Source organism: Aedes albopictus, chromosome 2 (genome assembly GCF_035046485.1).
Source record: "Aedes albopictus strain Foshan chromosome 2, AalbF5, whole genome shotgun sequence".
NCBI lineage: Eukaryota > Metazoa > Arthropoda > Insecta > Diptera > Culicidae > Aedes > Aedes albopictus.
In genome coordinates, this window is record NC_085137.1 from 254,968,939 (window position 1) to 254,988,521 (window position 19,583).

The 19,583-nt window shown below is 41.6% G+C and overlaps 1 long non-coding RNA gene across 1 annotated transcript; it reads right to left on the bottom strand.

The window, feature by feature from the left end:
- On the bottom strand, window positions 1–1,898 carry LOC134287089 (uncharacterized). Its single transcript, XR_009997006.1, has 2 exons — window positions 1,813–1,898; window positions 1–329 (listed from the first exon to the last, which is right to left on the bottom strand). It is a non-coding gene; the product is annotated as an uncharacterized LOC134287089 (long non-coding RNA).
- Window positions 1,899–19,583: the final 17,685 nt, after the last annotated feature.

Sequence of the window (19,583 nt, forward strand, 5' to 3'; positions counted from 1 at the left end):
GATAATTATTATTTTATTACACACCATTGAAAGGGGGATCAAGTCTCCCCATTTTCAAAATACGGCATATTCTTAACAATTTAAGGAAATCTTATAATTTCAAATACACCATATTCATCAAAAATGTAAGAAAACTTGAAAAGAAAATGAACAGGAAGCTTCTGGAGTTATTTTCCCTTTAAATTAAACATGTGCTCAAAAGGGGATCAATTGTGACCCATTTTTGAAAAATACATCATAAGACATGCCTCCATAAAAACACAGTTTTGAAAACTTTAACAATAATTTAAAGTCCTTCTGTTGTGTACAAACTTGCAATAGATGTTTACCTGCCATTCTAGCATAGCATAGCATAGCATAGCATGAATATTTGCACAAATCTTGGATGGAGTTGCAAAGTTGAATATTTCCATTGACATTGCTGATGTCGCTACTATCTACAATGTCATAGATTCACTCAGCTCCACACACCTGGCCAAGTCCTCGCAAGCATTTATAAATCCCTTCATCAACTTAGAAAGAGCCCAGAACTAAAGCATCTTCCAATAGATGAAAGGATGTTGAAAATAGCGAATTTTCAACTTATATGCAGTTATAAAGGATATATACCCAGGAAACCAATAAGCATTTAAATAAGCAGTTTTCCAGTTTCAAAACTGCATTACACATGCTTACTGCTTTATAATAGCAGTTCGACTGCTAAGCTGCCCTAAATAAGCAATCGTACTGCTGCTTAACATCTGACAGCTGTTGCGTAGCATCTAAAATGCTCGATATATTTTGGTTAATTAGCATCTGAACTGCTACTTTAATGCCACAGAACTGCTGGGAGAGACGAATGATGCTAAAAGTACAACACAATAACACGATAACAACGTTCTAATTTATGAGTCACGGCTGTAGGACCGGCATCATTCGGGTATTTTTTTAAGTCATAGGAAGCATACGAAGGTAATAAATGAAAGTAAAGGGGCGTTTTGTGAATAAATTTCCTTTGATCCGTTTCCCATGTTGATTATTATCAGCACGCATGCCGGAGCACGGGGTTAAACGAAACAACTGCTGGTGTTGAGCCTCAAATAGATCGAAAAATCAACGCACATTATCTGATCATCTATAGCTCATACTGTAGCACGGTTCTGTTTCATCATCAATCCGAGGGTCGAGGGATCAAACCCCGGTTTCGCAGAAATTAGCAAAAAAAACTAACAACCTTCCATAACGTGCCCCAAGCATCAAAAGTTGCACAAGAGAGCGAGAGAAAAAAAATGAGAAGAGAATGGGAGGAGAATAGGTATGAAGCGGGGAAAATGAGCAGGGCGAAAATTTTTGTTTTTATTTTTGACAATCGGAGGGACAGGAAGGTTAAGCATTTAATCAGCCGTATATCGGGCCAAAACCTGCGTTTAAGTAGCACTTATGGCGCATATACGGCAGATTAGCATTAAATAACCTGCTGTAAAGGCGCATATATTGCTAAATAAATGCCACTTTAACTGCTTATTGGTTACCTGGGTACTGAAGTAAAATTATTTATAAATAAATAATATTGGAAAGATCTCACCAATTGTTGTGGGGTTTTTGTGGTTCAATGCCGATCATCTAATTGTCTTGATTAATGTTCTTCTCTGTGAAGAACAACACAATACTCAGCAAAGCACAACACAATACTGAGTACTAAACACCCGCGCATCTATTGTTTTGATTTTCACTCGAGACAATAGCGAACGCGATCGATTATGCTGCCATACTCACCCCTACAGGAGTGATGCATGCACAGCAAAGAACAACACAATACTCATAGATGTTTACCTGCCATTCTGTACGAAAAATGGATCTAGTTCTGTGTTTTTTCTTAATGTTACAGGCAAATTAAGAAAAAGGGATCAAGTCTCCCCTATACTCGGTCCATGGCTGTGCGTCTCCAGTTCCGCACTCTGTGAAGCGTCCGCAAATCGTCCTTCACTTGATCGACTCACCTAACTCGCTGCGCACTGCCTCTTCTTGTACCGATCGGATTACTCTCGAGCACAATTTTAATCGGGTTGCTATCCTATATACTGACGACGTGATCCGCTCACCCTAGACTGTAGCTGGTCCTTGCTGGCGGGAGGTGGAGAAACGGATGTGTTCGAAGACTACGGCGGCGTGTGTTGATGTGTAGCATACCTAGCAAGGTGGGGCAATAAATGTTGCCTTGCAGGAGATCACCTTCAAAGCAAACTTTGGCTACATTGCGTCTCGCACTGAGAGGCTCCAAGTTAATTAGCTGACAACGGCTTTCGAAGCTCGGCAAAACAATAGGGTTCCTCCACCTAAGATGGCGCTGCGCAAAACGTATGAATTTTCACTGTACACTTTTTATGCCAAGTTTTATGCGCTGTATCTCGTTGGCATAATAAGGGGCCCAGACGACTACCGAATATTCCAGGATAGGACACACGATTGAACAATACAGCGACTTCAAGCAGTAGATGTCCTTAAACTTCTTGGCGAATCGGAAAAGAAAACCAATTTGAGATGAAGCTTTGGCCACGACATGCAACATGGTCCTTAAATGTCAATTAAGAATCTTACTTAAGTCAACTTTACGCCGTTCAGAGCATAATCGAACTGAACAATGCTTTACTTACGGCTGAATGATATAACGGAGCACTTCGATACATTTAGGGATATACGGTTCAAACTACACCAAACCGCAAAGGCTTCCAGCTGTTGTTGCAGAAACACAGTATCTTGACGTTGCTTTATCTGGAAATACAGCTTCAGGTCATCAGCATATGATAGTTTCATAATTTAAGAATCGAGTTGATATCATTCATGTACAACAGGAACAGAAACGATCCATGGTGACTGCCTTGAGGAACGCCGGACCAGACAGTACTTCGCCGTTTACTGTCTGGTCTAGCGTTCCTCAAGGCAGTCACCATGGATCGTTTCTGTTCTTGTTGTACATGAATGATATCAACTAACGTTGTCACCAATTTTCACAGACATACTGCGATCTGTCAGATAGGATCGAAGCCAGATGAGAAAGTTGTCGTTCATGCCCAATTTGTCGAATTTGACCAATGAGATTTGGTGGTTCATTTTATCGAAGGCGGTGGAAAGATCGGAATAAACGACATCTACTTGCAGACCACTTTGGAGCTGGTGTATCAGGGACGATGTAAAGCTTGCGCACTTTAGAATCGGTACACTTTCAACCGGCTGCCGCTCAAAAACGGTGTGTTGGAAAAAAGTGTTGTTAGAAGCATTTGAAGCTAATCTAGTGTAGTTTGTAGGAAAAATATAAAATGTGCTGTTTTTATATTTTTAGATGAACTATTGATCTGAATTCGTAAATAGTGCCAGTTTTTTCTGCACACATTGAGCAAAAACCAATCATCGTCAGAATCAAGATTTGTGTAGGAATATATAATTACCAAACCCACCAAGTACGCAGTATAGAATATTTGTTGGTATTATGATTGTTGATTAAGGGAGGTAAAATATTCCATGAGTGTTTTAAAATTTCCAATATAGCTATGGTAAGCCTTTGAAGGGTTTCATGGAAAATCAAAGGCTTGCATAGATATTTAAGGTCAAAAAAGTTGTTTTCGCAAAAGCTTTAGTTCGGCAAATACGCATACGGGAAGGATACTATACGAATTGTATTGGTATACAAGAAACCAATGATTTGATGCAGAACAATATTGCTGTGTGCATTCAAAATACAAATATCAAATGCGGGAGCACCAAATGCGGTAAGATTTTCTAACAAGTAATCCGATGTCAGTGGGAGCTTTCGAATCCTAGGTTGGCGGTGATATTGGCTATGGTTGCTACGTTGTCTTTGGTAACATGTGTTACCGCGTTTGAAGCGCATTTGGGCACCGTTTGCATCCTGAACGCACACAGCAATATAAATAATCGTGGCTTGAAAGCTGTATGGACTATTGCTGACGAAATTCATTGGATGTGTTTTGATGGCGTGAAATATCTAACGATTTTTTAAATAAAACTGAATCTACTCAGAAGTTTTTTTATTTGTGATCATAGAATCACATCTTCTTCTTCTTCTTCTTTATGGCTCTACGTCCCCACTGGGACTTGGCCTGCCTCGCTTCAACTTAGTGTTCTTCGTGCATTTCCACAGTTATTAATTGAAGGGCTTTCTTTGCCTGCCATTGCATGAATTTGTATCTTGTGAGGCAAGTACAATGATACACTATGCCCAGGGAGTCGAGAAAATTTTCCCGACCGGAACGGGAATCGAACCCGCCGTCTCCGGATTGGCGATCCTCTTAGCCTTAACCACTAGGCTAACTGGAGACCCCGGAGAATCACATCTATATTTTCATAATCTATATGTTTTTTAGTGTTTTATCCATGAAAACTATCTTATTTTAGGCTTATTATGAGGAGTTAGTCTTATGACTGTTAATTTCCGACTACTGTGAGGGAAAACTGCTAATAATTCCAAAAATAATCTAGGTTTCGATATGAATTAAGTTGGGCCACTTGAATTGGGGAATTGTAGATCTGAAAAACGATCCCAGGAAATATTTTTTCGTAAAAAATTACTTTGTGTAAAACTATGTTTTGAATATAGCGTGAATGGACAATAAGGCTATAAGTTTATTATGGCCTTGTGAACTCTTGACAAATATGAGTTTAATGTCGTAACTTGTTTTGAGCATATCTTTGATGAATATAATTTTGTTTCTTGTGGATATATCAGCCCGTAAGCTGTGAAATTTGCAAATAATGACGATCATTGGTTTGTGCAGGATAAAATGGCATGAATTTCACAATCAGGTCAAAATTTTAACTTGAAGAAATAAAAACTGATTTTTTTCATATTTTTCCTACAAAATACAATAAATAAGCTTCATTTGCTTCTTACAACATTTTTTTCTAGGTTAATCCGTTTTTGATCTGCATCCGGTTGAAAGTGTACCGATTCTAAAGTGCGCAGGCTTTAAAACACGTCAAATTGGTGGTCGTCGATCGATTTGGAACAAATTCGTGCTGATCCTGGGATATGTAATGTGCGTAGCTCTGAACTAATTTGTGCAGAACGATCAGCTCCAGCAGCTTCGAAATAGCGCACAAGGAAGCAATACCCCTATAGTTCGAGACACTACTTTTGCAGCCTTTCTTGAAAACGGGAAAAACATATGACTGCTCCCAGTAATTAGGAAAAACACCAGTTTCCAAGGAGAGATTTAATACGGTTGTAAGCGGTGCAGCGAGAGAGGTCACACAACGTTTAAGAACAAGCGAAGGGATGCCGTCCGGACCACATTCAGTGGAAGATTTCAAATATTCACAGACGTCAATTACAACATCGTTGGTGATAGTAAACTGCAGTCCGGCTGTTGGAAAACACCGAACATTCTGTGTTCCGTTGGTGGCATCCTGTGGATCAAGCTGCTGATTAACAAAGACGCTGCTGAATTGAGTACGGAACATGTTGACGATAACGGTGGTACAGGGGATAGGCAAAATGATCGGGAAGGCAAAAATTTCACTTTTCAAAAAATGTTCAACTAGCTGCAACTTTTCGAAAACTGCTTCAAATATTCTAGAACTTTTACTGTAAGTTCATCAACTAGTTGTGTATCAGTGGTCCAAATTTGGGAAATATCATTTTCCACGAAGTTATAAAGTCTCCGGATGGTTTCCCCGCCTTTGGAAATAGTGCCAGGCTCTGCCTCTTCCAAGCTTCTGGGAAAACTCCCTCGTCCAGGCATTTCTGCATAGCAGACCTGAACATCTCGGGAGCCTCTGCAATAGCTACTTTTAAGGCCAGGTTCGGAACCTACGCTAAGGGACTTGGCTATCCCCGCAAGTTCCACATCGGTGACCCTCTCCTCATCGCCAGCCCCAGTCCCCGGCTGTCCTACGAAAGGAGGCCAAGGACTAGGATCATGACCAGGAAAAAGTCCTCCAATGATCCTCTCCAACATCTCTGGAGATTGCTCTGTAGGAGCCATCACACCTCTCGTCTTGGCCATAACGATCCTGTAGGCGTCACCCCACGGGTTCGTATTGGCACTCTGACAGAGACCCTCGAAGCAAGCCTTCTTGCTTGCTCTTATCTCGGTCTTGAGCGCGGCTTTTGCAGCGGCGAACACCACCCGCCGTTCGTTTCGCTCTTCCTCTGATCGTGCTCGCTGCATCCGCCGCCTAGCCCGTAGGCAGGCGCGGCGCAGGTCCGCAATCGCGTCGGTCCACCAGTAAGCCGGTGCGGTGGCCTCCCATTTCTAGGGTGGACTCGCCTAGGCATGGTCGCATCACACGCACGTGAGAGCACCGCTACCAGCTCGTCGCCGTCTAAACCAATTAAGTTTCGCTCACGGCGGAGCGCTTCCCTAAATACCTCTTCGTCGAAGTATGATGTCTTCCACCTACGAGGGCTTGGCCTTGGCCTAGCCGCCTCTTTTTCTATCCGCTGTCTGCTGTTGTTGTAGTCGATACTGTAGCGAACCGCCAGGTGGTCGCTGTGAGTGTAGCCATCATCTACTCTCCAGTTCGGACTACTTGTTAGGCCAGGACTACAAAAGGTCACGTCAATAATTGACTCCGCTCCGTTTCGACTATAGGTACTCTTGGTACCGACGTTAGCCAAGTCGACATCTAAGATGGCCAGTGTTTCTAGCAGGATCTGACCCCGCTGGTTCGTGAAACGGCTTCCCCATTCCACAGCCCAGGCATTAAAGTCACCCGCTATTACCACCGGCCTTCGCCCTGTTAGCACGGTCGTTAAGCGGTCCAGTATTTGCGTGAACCGCTCGATCGGCCACCGTGGAGGCGCATAACAGCTACAGAAGAAGACCCCGTTTACTTTGGCGACCACGAAGCCCTCATAGGTAGTAGACACCAACTCCTGCACGGGGTATTTACCCATCGTCCATATCGCCGCCATTTTCCTGGTCCCATTCGCGACCCAGTTGCCGTTGCCGGCGGGTACTCGGTATGGGTCCGAAATGATGGCGATATCCGTCTCCCACTCAGAAACCGCCTGACAAAGCAGTTGCTGAGCCGCATCACAGTGGTTCAGGTTCAGCTGCGTTACCTGCACTGTGATTTGTTGTTCACTGCGGCTTTCTTAAAGGCCGGGCACCCTGGATCACCCATCGGATGTCTGTTTTTCGAGGATTTCCCGGTACAGATCATGCAGATGGGCGTAGTCTTGACCAATTTCTACGTTCCGCAGCCGCTCAATGTTGAGCCGCGGCGTCCGACTTCGACACGTGGTAATAACCAGCGCATGCCTACAGCGACTAGGTAGTGATCCTTATCTATAATCGCACTGCGGTGTGTGCGGACATTGATTATTTCGGAGAAAAATTTACCCTCCATTAGGGGCTGTCCATAAACCACGTGGTCATGAGGGGGGGGGGGGGGGGTTCGGTCAATGACCATTTTGTATGGACAAATAAAAAAATTTGTATGGACTAATGACCACGCGGGGGGGTTGAGAAGTTCCAAAAAAATGACAACGTGGTTTATGGACAGCCCCTTAGAACGTGGTCGATTTGGTTTTCTGTTTGATGAGATCTCCAGAAGGTGGCCTTATTTATCGCCTTATGGACACAGAGAACAGACATCCAGGCTAGAACAAATTTCATTCAGAAAGTTGTGTAAGGATTTGAATCATCACTTGAGTAAGGTTGCAAACCAATACACGATGAAAACACTAACGCCGCCAAACGCCATATTGCCACAGTCAGTGGTGAAGTGAAACATTTCAAGTGGTGAATTAAATTAGTATGGGGAATTAACCGATTTCAGCGCCACGATGTTGCCACTTGTGTTGCCAATTTCAAATGCCCTTAAATTTTTTTACACAGTTTCGGAACTAGACTTGGATGTCTGTTATCTGTGTTATGGATATCTTTGCGGGGAAAGAAAGTGCTTCAGACTACCATACCACGGGAGGCTACAAAGCATCGCTGGCCGCTATCATTCGATACGGCGTACAGGCTGTTTTGCCCGATTACCGGTCTGTACATTTCCTCCCTTCCTACCAGAGCGTTCATGTCTCCCTTCGTGTGGGCAGTGGACGTTGATGATGCTGTAGTCGGCCCTTAACATGCACATCATTGATCGGCTGCCACCCGATCACACGTTGTCGCATCTTGCCCAACACTATAAATTCTGTTCTCAGTTCATTGGTGGTGCCACAGCTTTGGTAGAAGGTTGCCGCTCGATGCCCGCTTTTCCACACGTGCTGCCCAGTCCAACAAAGTTCCTACAACAACGCCACGATGTCAAAGTTGTGGGGATGTAGTTCGTCGTAAATTATCCTGTCACATCCTGCGAAACCTAGTGACTTGCAATCCCATGTTCCAAGTTTCCAATCGTAGTCCTTATTTCGTCCCGTGGGACTTTGCCGATTGTATCGAGTCGTATTTTCTCCTATGTTATTCGCAATGGGGATTTTTACGGGTGGCTTATTGGGCCTACGCCAACACTCCTGTCTCGCTGGAGGGCCATCGTGCCAGTTCTGTTTAACGTCCCAACCAACACTGGGACGACCACGCTGATGGGGCTACCACCTTGGATCTAGCTGGGCGTGGTGCAGCGTTTCTTACTCAGCCGCTGGATGCCAGAACAGACGCTGTTTGAGCCGCACCTCCTTGGTGAACAGACACTCGGATCGTACCTCCTCAATCTAGCTGAAGTCAGAAGGACAACAGTGCCCAGGCTGCGCTACCAGCTAAGCACACAACTCTTAGCTGGCGATCTTTGTCATCGTTTGACCCGTGGAAGCATGAGGTAGGAACTTGTGAGGACCAGAGCTATATTGGACGCTCTCCTTATCGACTCACCGTTTTGCAGCCCACTTAAGATGCATGCAATTTTGTATATATGTAAATGTTTCTAATAATCATGGCCGTCCAATTGTGAAAAGGCGGTTGGAAAAATGTTATAGTTTTAAGTGATTTTTTGAATGTTTAATGAATTTTAGAGTCCGCTGTAGATGGTCGAAGGCCATTAGAATCGACCGAAACATCCGGGCAATCTGGTAACATAAAGTTTTTCATTTAAGCCGAAAACCAATCGATGAAAAATTGTAAGTATTGGATTTTGCACCTGAGTTTGCTATTCTACAGATATTTTCTCTTGCTCGGGTACCCAGAATCGAACCCAGACACCATCAGCATGAACTTTAAACAGCTGTGCGTTCACCTCATCCACACTGTGGGCCCCGCTGCACTCAACCACAAATTACTTGCATTCAATTTAATCAGCTCGTTCATTTTTTTTTTTCATTTATCTGATTATGATGCTTGCAATTTGTTTAATGATTTTGAGCGCTCCATCTTAACCAGGGTGCACCAAAGGAGAGACATGTTACTCTTTCAGTTGGACGCCAGTACCCATTCCGAAATGAACAAGCTGAAGGCTCTCTGTCCATCGTTTAATCAAACGAACCGGCTCATTCTACTGACTTTTAAATGGATTGGCTTGATTCCGTTCGACGTGGACTTCATCAACCTCAAGCTGCAGTTGAGTTCAGTTCAGCAAATTCGATTTTCCTTTAAATGGGTTTTGATGGCGTTTGCCTTTTTCTCGGCGGAAGCAGTCGTCGTGGCGGTTTGTCACGAACAAGTATTTTTCACTTACTACGCCGTGGGATTGATCAACGATATGATGAAGTTTGTCGGAGAAATGGTCGCCATATATGTAACTCTTGTGGAAGTTTTTGCTCAGAGGAAGGATCACATCCAGATATTCGAGCGATTGACAGCATGTGACTTGAGCAAGCTAACTTATGACATACGCCAAGGGAAAGAGTATAGGCAATTCTTTAGGCGATATAGCTGCAAATTTGTTGCGTTGTCTGTTATTATCTTTATCATTGAAATTCGAGTGTTTCTTAAGATTATAACCTACAGTAAGCAATGGAGAAACATCTGGCTGATGAACTTGCCAATGTTGTCTTTTATACGAATGCGAGTTTTGTACTACATTTTCAACGTCGACATAATGAAAGCCCAGCTAACTTCTGTTCAAATACAAATTCAGAAAGTTCATGAAACTATGAAGAGGGTTAAAATTATTGATCCTTGTTCGAAAGAGTACAGGGAAGTGGTGGACAAGGTGACGAATTCCCTGATTTATTTGAAAAATTGTTACACTGAGATTTGGTACATCCATTTTTATCACAATCACGCTTCAGGTTGGAGCATTTGTTTCATTGTTGTTAGCTACTTTGTACAATTTTCTAGCGATTTGTATTGGTTATATCTTACTATAATGGAGAAGGCTTCCGATGGTTACTGCGGTACGAATTCACATATTGGTTATGAGAAAATACGCTGTTTAATATTTTGTTTTTATTTCAGAGATAATTCTGTGTTTATGCCCATCTCCGCTATTAATTTCTGCTATACTTTATTCGACCGAAAGTTGTATGGAAGTTGTAAGTATATGTACCCAATGATAAAACTGCGTACATAATGTAATCGTTCTTCAAACGTCACGTTATATCCATAGCCACGGAATATAGGACTCTTACTGCACGAGATTCCAAAACATGGAGTGACAAATTTGTATCACATTATTTATCGTTTCTCGAGCCATATTTCCAACCAACCTATCAAATTTGTTGCCCATAGCTTGTTCGATATCAACAATAAGCTTATTAAAATGGTATGTCTTAGTTGTTCTCAAAATATTGCATTAGTATTCATATCACTTCTCGTTTCAGTTATTAACTGCCATTGCTACCTACATGTTTATATTCATACCATTTGGATGGGACGTTCCAGATGTAAAGGATTACATCACTACAACACCTGACAGTTATTTTTTCGATTAAATGGAAAAAATATGTTCAGAGCACACTAATTCCCTTTGTTGGGCAATCACTAATTGGCAGTCAACGAAAAGTTAAGTCGACTTCGAAAGCTTTCGAAATATACAAGCTGACAAATCAACGAATTCTTCCGAAGTCAATAAAGTAGATAATTCCACCCGTCTCTCACATAATTAATAATCAAACTATCATGCACTCGAAGGATACCAGTAGGTTATACAGCTTCATGAAACAAGAGCACTGTCTAGTAGTAATTAAATTGCGACCTAGCCGGATGATGATGACGACGGGTGAATGCAGTTGACAAAGGTGATGATGAAAGTGTTCGTTGTTTGAGTAGCACGTTTTCAATTTGCTGTTCAAACATTTTCCATCTCTTCCATAAGGGCAACGCGAAAGAGCATACATATGTCAGATTTTCGATTGGGACGAATTCGCTACTTCCGGCTTGGATAAATTGAATTTGAAGACATGTGATGACATTTTTTTATTTAAATAAATTGTAATTAAGTGAACGTTGGAGGTGCAGATCCAGGTATTGCAAAAATTTACAATTGACAAAAAACTGTCATCCATATTTGATTATGCAATATGGCATAAGCAGTTTGTAGCACCTGGACTTGTACTTCCAACGTCTTGCTAAAAAGCTGCATATTTCTACTTTTTCCTATCGTATAGCCCAGGATTAAAATTTAGTCATCTGTGGTCGAATATTGGCGCATATTTATGTGAAAAATAAGACATTTTATTTCATAGCCCCCAAGCAATAAAATTATCTTTTCTTTAAAGAAATTGTGCGTTAGAACTCGCCCACTGGTTTCATGTAAAAGTTTTTTTTTGGCTTTTATGTGTAATTCTAACAAAAATACAACTTGGAATGGTAGGGTCTCCAGTTAGCCTAGAGGTTTAGGCTATGAATCGCCAAACCGGAGATGGCGGGTTCGATTCCCAGAACGGTCGGGAAAAAAATCTCGATCCCCTGGGCATAGTGTATCGTTGTGTTTGCCTCACAATGTACACATTCATGCAATAATGGCAGGCAAAGGAAGCCCTTCAATTAATAACTGTGGATATGCTCAAAGGACACTAAGTTGAAGAGAGGCAGGCCAAGTTCCAATGGGAACGTAGAGCCACAAAAAAGAAGAAGAAGAACAATTTGGAATGTTCTTTATAAAATCTTTCTTTTTTTGATAGGATGCTACTGGTGTCTGAAGAACTAGCAATATGCTTAAGTTAGTGTCCTGACAGTTGACCGAATAGTAAATGACTAAAAGGACAAACGGTTGAACTAAGGTTAATAAGATCTGCCTATGAGTGCCTATGTTTATCAGAAGAAATGCATACCTTACATTTGTTCATTTTTTCATAAAGGATGAAATTATAAATTATAAAAATTATAAATAATTCTGTTCTAGGCAATAAATTGCAAATTTTAATTCAAATTCATGAGAAAATGCAATTAACACTGAATCAGCCCTAGACGGGTAAAACAAAATGATTACAGGTTTTGTTATTATGTAACAAGGAATTTTGTAACATGATGATACTAGTGAACTTTTTTGTCATGGCAAAAAAATATTGCAACTTCTTGTAAAACTCGATTTTCGCAGAACTAGTTATATCTATCCAACCCACAAGCCTCGAGCTGTCAAAACCTTCATTCCTCAACTCGTTGCATAAATAACTATTATCTTTTATTCTTCTTATCATGGCATTCCTACTGGAGCATAGCCTTCTCGCAGGTTATAGTAAGCGAAACCGGTTAGGTGAACTTGACCTATAACTCCATTAGCATTATATTTGCTATCAACGAATGTCACAATGAATCAACATCAGACCGACAAGTATGTTATAATAACTTATACTTTTAATAAATGCACTACATCCGTTTTACATTGTTTTAAAAATCTGTGTTGAATAATATTTGGTGATTTCTCATAAGATTAAGAAAATTGCTCAAGGACAGACTTGTTGGAATCCCAAAATGGCTGCCACAATGGTCGACTTTGGTACCTACTCACGATTTCGAGGGCACAAATCTCTTCGTATACAAAACCAGCGCATTTTATTTTAACACTGCTTATACCAACAGGGTTTTTGTAACGTAAAGTACCGACAGGCAAAAAAACGTGGAACTAATTTTTTGCACATCCATATCTCAGCAGTTAGTGAACCAAATTTCAATCTTTTTGCGTTAACGGAATCCTACACTATCCTAGAGAGGTGTAGTGAAAGCCGATTGGAATTTCATGCAGCTTCCGGTGAGAACCAGGCAAAAACATTAGTTCCACATTTCTAACTTCTTCCGGTTCCGTTTTGTTTCCAGATTGGCTGTGAGTACCATGTCTTTGTAGCGAGTTCTTTCGGAACCTCGACAAGATAGCAACATTCTGTCTTCGGCAAAGTTGTTCAGAACAACAACCACTTCCTGGTGATGGATTTCATAGTTCCGAATTTCACCACCACGTGGCGCTAGTGTACATAGTGACTTCCGGTACGACTTTGCTGGGATATAGCACGAGATTGAAGCCAGATAGGAAGATGCGATCTTCGGCAAAGTTGTTCAGGACTACGAGTACTTCCAGGTTATGAAGAGCATAGTTCCGAATTTCACCACCACGTGGCGCTAGTGTACATAGCTACTTCCGGTATGACTTTGGAGGGATATAGCACGAGATTGAAGCCAGATAGGAAGATGCGATCTTCGGCAAAGTTGTACAGTACTACGAGTACTTGCAGTTCATGAAGTGCATAGTTCCGAATTTCACCACCACGTGGCGCTAGTGTACATTGTGACTTACGGTATGACTTTGGTGGGATATAGCACGAGATTGAAGCCAGATAGGAAGATGCGATCTTCGGCAAAGTTGTTCAGAACTGTGAGTACTTCTAGGTCATGAAGAGCATAGTTCCAACTATCACCACCACGTGGTGCTATATCATTAGAATGAAGCCAGATAGGAAAGTGTGATCTACGGAAATGTTGTTCATGACTACGAGTTCTTCCAGGTCATGAAGAACATAGTTTCGAATTCCACCACCACGCCCAAGTAACCACGGTGCTGAAGCCTTATTGCATGCAGATATACGGTGTACTTAGAGCAATCATTACTTTACATGCAAACTTAAAGTTGATTTAAAGTGGAAATGGGCAATTATGCGACTGCTTCAAGATTATACCAGTATAATCCTAATTTGATTCTATAATTGCCCACTTCCACTTTAAATCAAACTTAAGTTTGCATGTAAAGCAATGATTGCACTAAATACACCGTATATCTGCATGCAATAAGGCTTCAGCACTGTGGTTACTTGGGCGTGATGCTAGTGTACATAGTGACTTCCGATAAGTCTTTAGTGAGATGTATCACAAGATTTAAGCCAGATAGAAAGGTACGAGTCTTGCTCCCACGTTCAAGGATCAAGGATCAAGGATCATTTCAGGACCACTTGGAGAGTATTCCCTTACAATATCTACAGAACCCGAGCAGAAGAAAATAACAAGAGAATAACATATCAAGGTATTTATCTTAAATACTACCATACCCTGATATGCCCTTCATTAGGTGGTAATAAAAGGCAAAATAACAAAAACGAATACCAAAATTTTGTATAAATAACACCTAGAAAATAACAAGTCTTGTTATTTCAATAATGAATCCATACCTAAAATTTCAAGTGCTGTATTTGTTATCGTAAAGTTATTCAATAGCAAACTAATAACATTTCTTGTTATTAAATGTTTCATTTGATCGATGACTCCATGATGCAATAGCAAATCCTGTTATTCGATTATTTTCACTGCTAAACCAACAAATACTACATCAATACCAAACTCTGCTCAAATACCTCCAAATGTTATTATGATGTTCTCATAACATTTTGTAGAATAACGGAGCAATAACAATTTTAGGTATTAGAGCACATGTTGCTCTTCGCATGGTATTTGTAAGGTATGCCCTTCTGCTCGGGAAATACTTTCCGCGAATGCCCAAGGCGTTTCTCTAAGTGATTCAGTTCTAGTAGAATTAAGGTTTTAGTATGATTATTGCTCTTGATCTCATGGCAGATTTTTGTTTTCGTGAAAAATGTAAACTTCAGAAAGATATTCTCATAATGATGATTCACACAAGTTTTAGCAAAGAAATTCAAATAAATTTCTGGCTCCAACTTTATATTTATTATCCACAATAATATATCAAACCCATGACCATCCGCAAATAAAGGGGGACATGCGATCAACTGCGCCACGGACTCGGGCACCCTGCAGAGGAATTTCCGAAAAAAATAACTGCATAAATTTCTGAAGGAATCTTTCGAGGACTTCGCGAACGAACTCTAGGAAAAATTACGTGCAAAACATATTCCGAAAGCATCACAAAAAAACTTTCCTAAATTCGGGAGTATCGTAATGAATCTCTGAAAGAGTCACTAAAATTTATCGTAAATAAATCGCAGAAAGAAGTTCCGGAGTAATTTGAAATAAAATTGCTGAAGTTTTCAAGCTCCGGAGGAATTTCTGAAGAAATCCATCTTCTAGGTTCATGATAGAAAATACAAACAAGCATCTAGAGGAACTCCAGAATCCCTGTTAAAAATTCCCTGTAGAAAATATAAAGGTATGCTTGGGTGAATTTTTGAAGATATCACAAGAAAATCTTCTGAATCCCTGGAAAGATTTGCATAACAATACTCAAGGAACCCAAATGGAATCACCCAGATGATTTCCCGAAAAAAATCTTGGAAGTAATCCAGGAAAGTACCGCTAAAGAAATTTCCAAAAAATCACTAGAGGAATCCCGATAGAGTCCCTGGAAGAATTTGGCAAAGAAATCGCAGGAGAATGGATATTCGAAGGAATCTTGGAGGCATTTCCGGAGCGATCTCTAAAAAATCCCAAAGAATTCTTGGTGAAATTTCGAATAATTTTTCAAATAGCTGGAAAAATCTTTTTATGAATTGTTTAACTATTTCTTGAGGAATTCCTGGAAGGATCTTTTAAAAAATTCCAGAAGCAATTCCTTTACTGGAAGAAAGTCAGCTGGAATCTCTGGAGGGATACCTGAAGGTTGTCCGTGAGGAATTTTCGTAATAAGGAGTTCATAAACCACGTAGACCAAAATTTGGCAATCTCAGACCCCCCTCCACCCTCGTAGACTTTTGTCCATACAAAAATTTGAAAATTTGTATGGAGCATAGACTTTGGCCAGAACCCCCCCCCCCCACCCTCCCCCCAAAAACTCTACGTGGTTTATGAACGGCCCCTAATGACTGCATAAATTCCTTTGGGAATTCTACGAATGAATATTCACAAGAATCCTTGGAGTAGGAATTTCTTGAACAGTATTTTGAGGAATTCCTAGAGGAATGCTTTGAAAAATATCCGGAGGAATTCCTGGAGACATAATGAATAGGTGAGTTTAATCCAGAAGAATCACTGAAGAAATGCTTGAATAAAATTCTAAATAAATTCCAGTAGGAATAATAAAATTCTCGAATACATCATTGAAAAAAAAAAAAATCCCAGAACCAATTCTGAGGAATTTCCTTGTCAGAATTTCCTGGAGGAATTCCCATACAAATAGCTAGATAAATTGTCAGAAAAATCCTTCGCGTGGGTCAGAGAAGTCCCAATCTGGCTTAAATTTCTCTTGCATAGCTCTTAAAAATCTTTTTGTTTTTGTATACCATTAAAACGTGGTGATGAAATTCCAAACCCAGTAGTGCTCGTAGTCCTGAAGAATTTTGCCTTCATATCAGACTTGAAGATCGTGCAATACCTCATCAAATTCGTACCGGAGATTCGTATGTACACTAGCGCCACGTGCCCAAGTAACCACGGTGCTGAAGCCTTATTGCATGCAGATATACGGTGTATATAGTGCAATCATTACTTTACATGCAAACTTAAGGTTGATTTAAAGTGGAAGTGGGCAATTATACAATCAAATTAAGATTATACTGGTATAATCTTGAAGCAGTCGCATAATTGCCCATTTCCACTTTAAATCAACTTTAAGTTTGCATGTAAAGTAATGATTGCTCTAAGTACACCGTATATCTGCATGCAATAAGGCTTCAGCATCGTGGTTACTTGGGTGGTGGTGACGTTCCGAACTGGAAGTACTTGTAATCCTGAACAACTTTGCCGAAGATCGTACTTTCCTGTCGGGCTATATCCCACCAAAGTCTTACCGGAAGTCACTATGTACACTAGCGCCACGTGGTAGTGAAATTTTGAACTATGCTCTTCATGACCTAGAAGTACTCGTAGTCCTGAACAACTTTGACGAAGATTGCATCTTCCTATCTGGCTTCAATCTCGTGCTATATCCCACCAAAGTCGTACCGGAAGTAGCTATGTACACAAGCGCCACGTGGTGGTGAAATTCCGAACTATGCTCTTCATAACCTGGAAGTACTCGTAGTCCTGAACAACTTTGCCGAAGATCGTATCTTCCTATCTGGCTTCAATCGTGCTATATCCCACCAAGATCGTACCGGAAGTAGCTATGTACACTAGTGCCACGTGGTGGTGAATTCCGAACTATGCACTTCATGAACTGGAAGTACTCGTAGTACTGAACAACTTTGCCGAAGATCGCATCTTCCTATCTGCCTTCAATCTCGTGCTATATCCCTCCAAAGCCATACCGGAAGTAGCTATGTACACTAGCGCCACGTGGTGGTGAAATTCGGAACTATGCTCTTCAGAACCTGGAAGTACTCGTAGTCCTGAATAACTTTGCCGAAGATCGCATATCCCACCAAGATTGTACCGGAAGTAGCTATGTACATTAGCGCCACGTGGTGGTAAAATTCGGAACTATGCTCTTCATAACCTGGAAGTACTCGTAGTCCTGAACAACTTTGCCGAAGATCGTATCTTCCTATCTGGCTTCAATCGTGCTATATCCCACCAAGATCGTACCGGAAGTAGCTATGTACACTAGTGCCACGTGGTGGTGAATTCCGAACTATGCACTTCATGAACTGCAAGTACTCGCAGACCTGAACAACTTTGCCGAAGATCGCATCTCCCTATCTGGCTTCAATCTCGTGTTATATCCCACCAAAGTCGTACCGGAAGTCACTATGTACACTAGCGCCGCGTGGTGGTGAAATTTTGAAGTTTGCTTATCATGACCTGGAAGTACTCGTAATCCTGAACAACTTTGCCGAAGATCGGATCTTCCTATTTGGCTTCAATATCGTGCTATATCCCACCAAAGTCATACCGGAAGTCACTACGCGCACTAGCGCCACGTGGTGGTGAATTTCCGAACTATGCACTTCATGAACTGGAAGTACTCGAAGACCTGAACAACTTTGCCGAAGATCGCATCTTCCTATCTGGCTTCAATCTCGTGCTATATCCCACCAAAGTCGTACCGGAAGTAGCTATGTACACTAGCGCCACGTGGTGGTGGATTTCCGAACTTTGCACTTCATGAACTGGAAGTACTCGTAGTCCTGGACAACTTTGCCGAAGATCCCATCTTTCTATCTGGCTTCAATCTCGCGCTATATCCCACCAAAGTCGTACCGGAAGTCACAATGTACACTAGCGCCACGTGGTGGTGAAATTCGGAACTATGCTCTTCATAACCTGGAAGTACTCGTAGTCCTGAACAACTTTGCCGAAGATCGCATCTTCCTATCTGGCTCCAATCTCGTGCTATATCCCTCCAAAGTCATACCGGAAGTCACAATGTACACTAGCGCCACGTGGTGGTGGATTTTCGAACTTTGCACTTCATGAACTGGAAGTACTCGTAGTCCTGGACAACTTTGCCGAAGATCGCATCTTTCTATCTGGCTTCAATCTCGTGCTATATCCCACCAAAGTCGTACCGGAAGTCACTATGTACACTAGCGCCACGTGGTGGTGAAATTTTGAACTATGCTCTTCATGACCTAGAAGTACGCGTAGTCTTGAACAACTTTGCCGAAGATCGCATCTTCCTATCTGGCTTTAATCTCATGCTATATCCCACCAAAGTCGTACCGGAAGTCACAATGTACACTAGCGCCACGTGGTGGTGAAATTCGGAACTATGCACTTCATGAACTGGAAGTACTCGTAGTACTGAACAACTTTGCCGAAGATCGCATTTTCCTATCTGGCTTCAATCTCGTGCTATATCCCTCCAAAGTCATACCGGAAGTAGCTATGTACACTAGCGCCGCGTGGTGGTGAAATTCGGAACTATGCTCTTCATAACCTGGAAGTACTCGTAGTCCTGAACAACTTTGCCGAAGATCGCATCTTCCTATCTGGCTTCAATCTCGTGCTATATCCCAGCAAAGTCGTACCGGAAGTCACTATGTACACTAGCGCCACGTGGTGGTGAAATTTTGAACTATGCTCTTCATGACCTAGAAGTACGCGTAGTCTTGAACAACTTTGCCGAAGATCGCATCTTCCTATCTGGCTTTAATCTCATGCTATATCCCACCAAAGTCGTACCGGAAGTCACAATGTACACTAGCGCCGCGTGGTGGTGAAATTCGGAACTATGCTCTTCATAACCTGGAAGTACTCGTAGTCCTGAACAACTTTGCTGAAGATCGCATCTTCCTATCTGGCTTCAATCTCGTACTATATCCCAGCAAAGTCGTACCGGAAGTCACTATGTACACTAGCGCCACGTGGTGGTGAAATTCGGAACTATGAAATCCATCACCAGGAAGTGGTTGTTGTTCTGAACAACTTTGCCGAAGACAGAATGTTGCTATCTTGTCGAGGTTCCGAAAGAACTCGCTA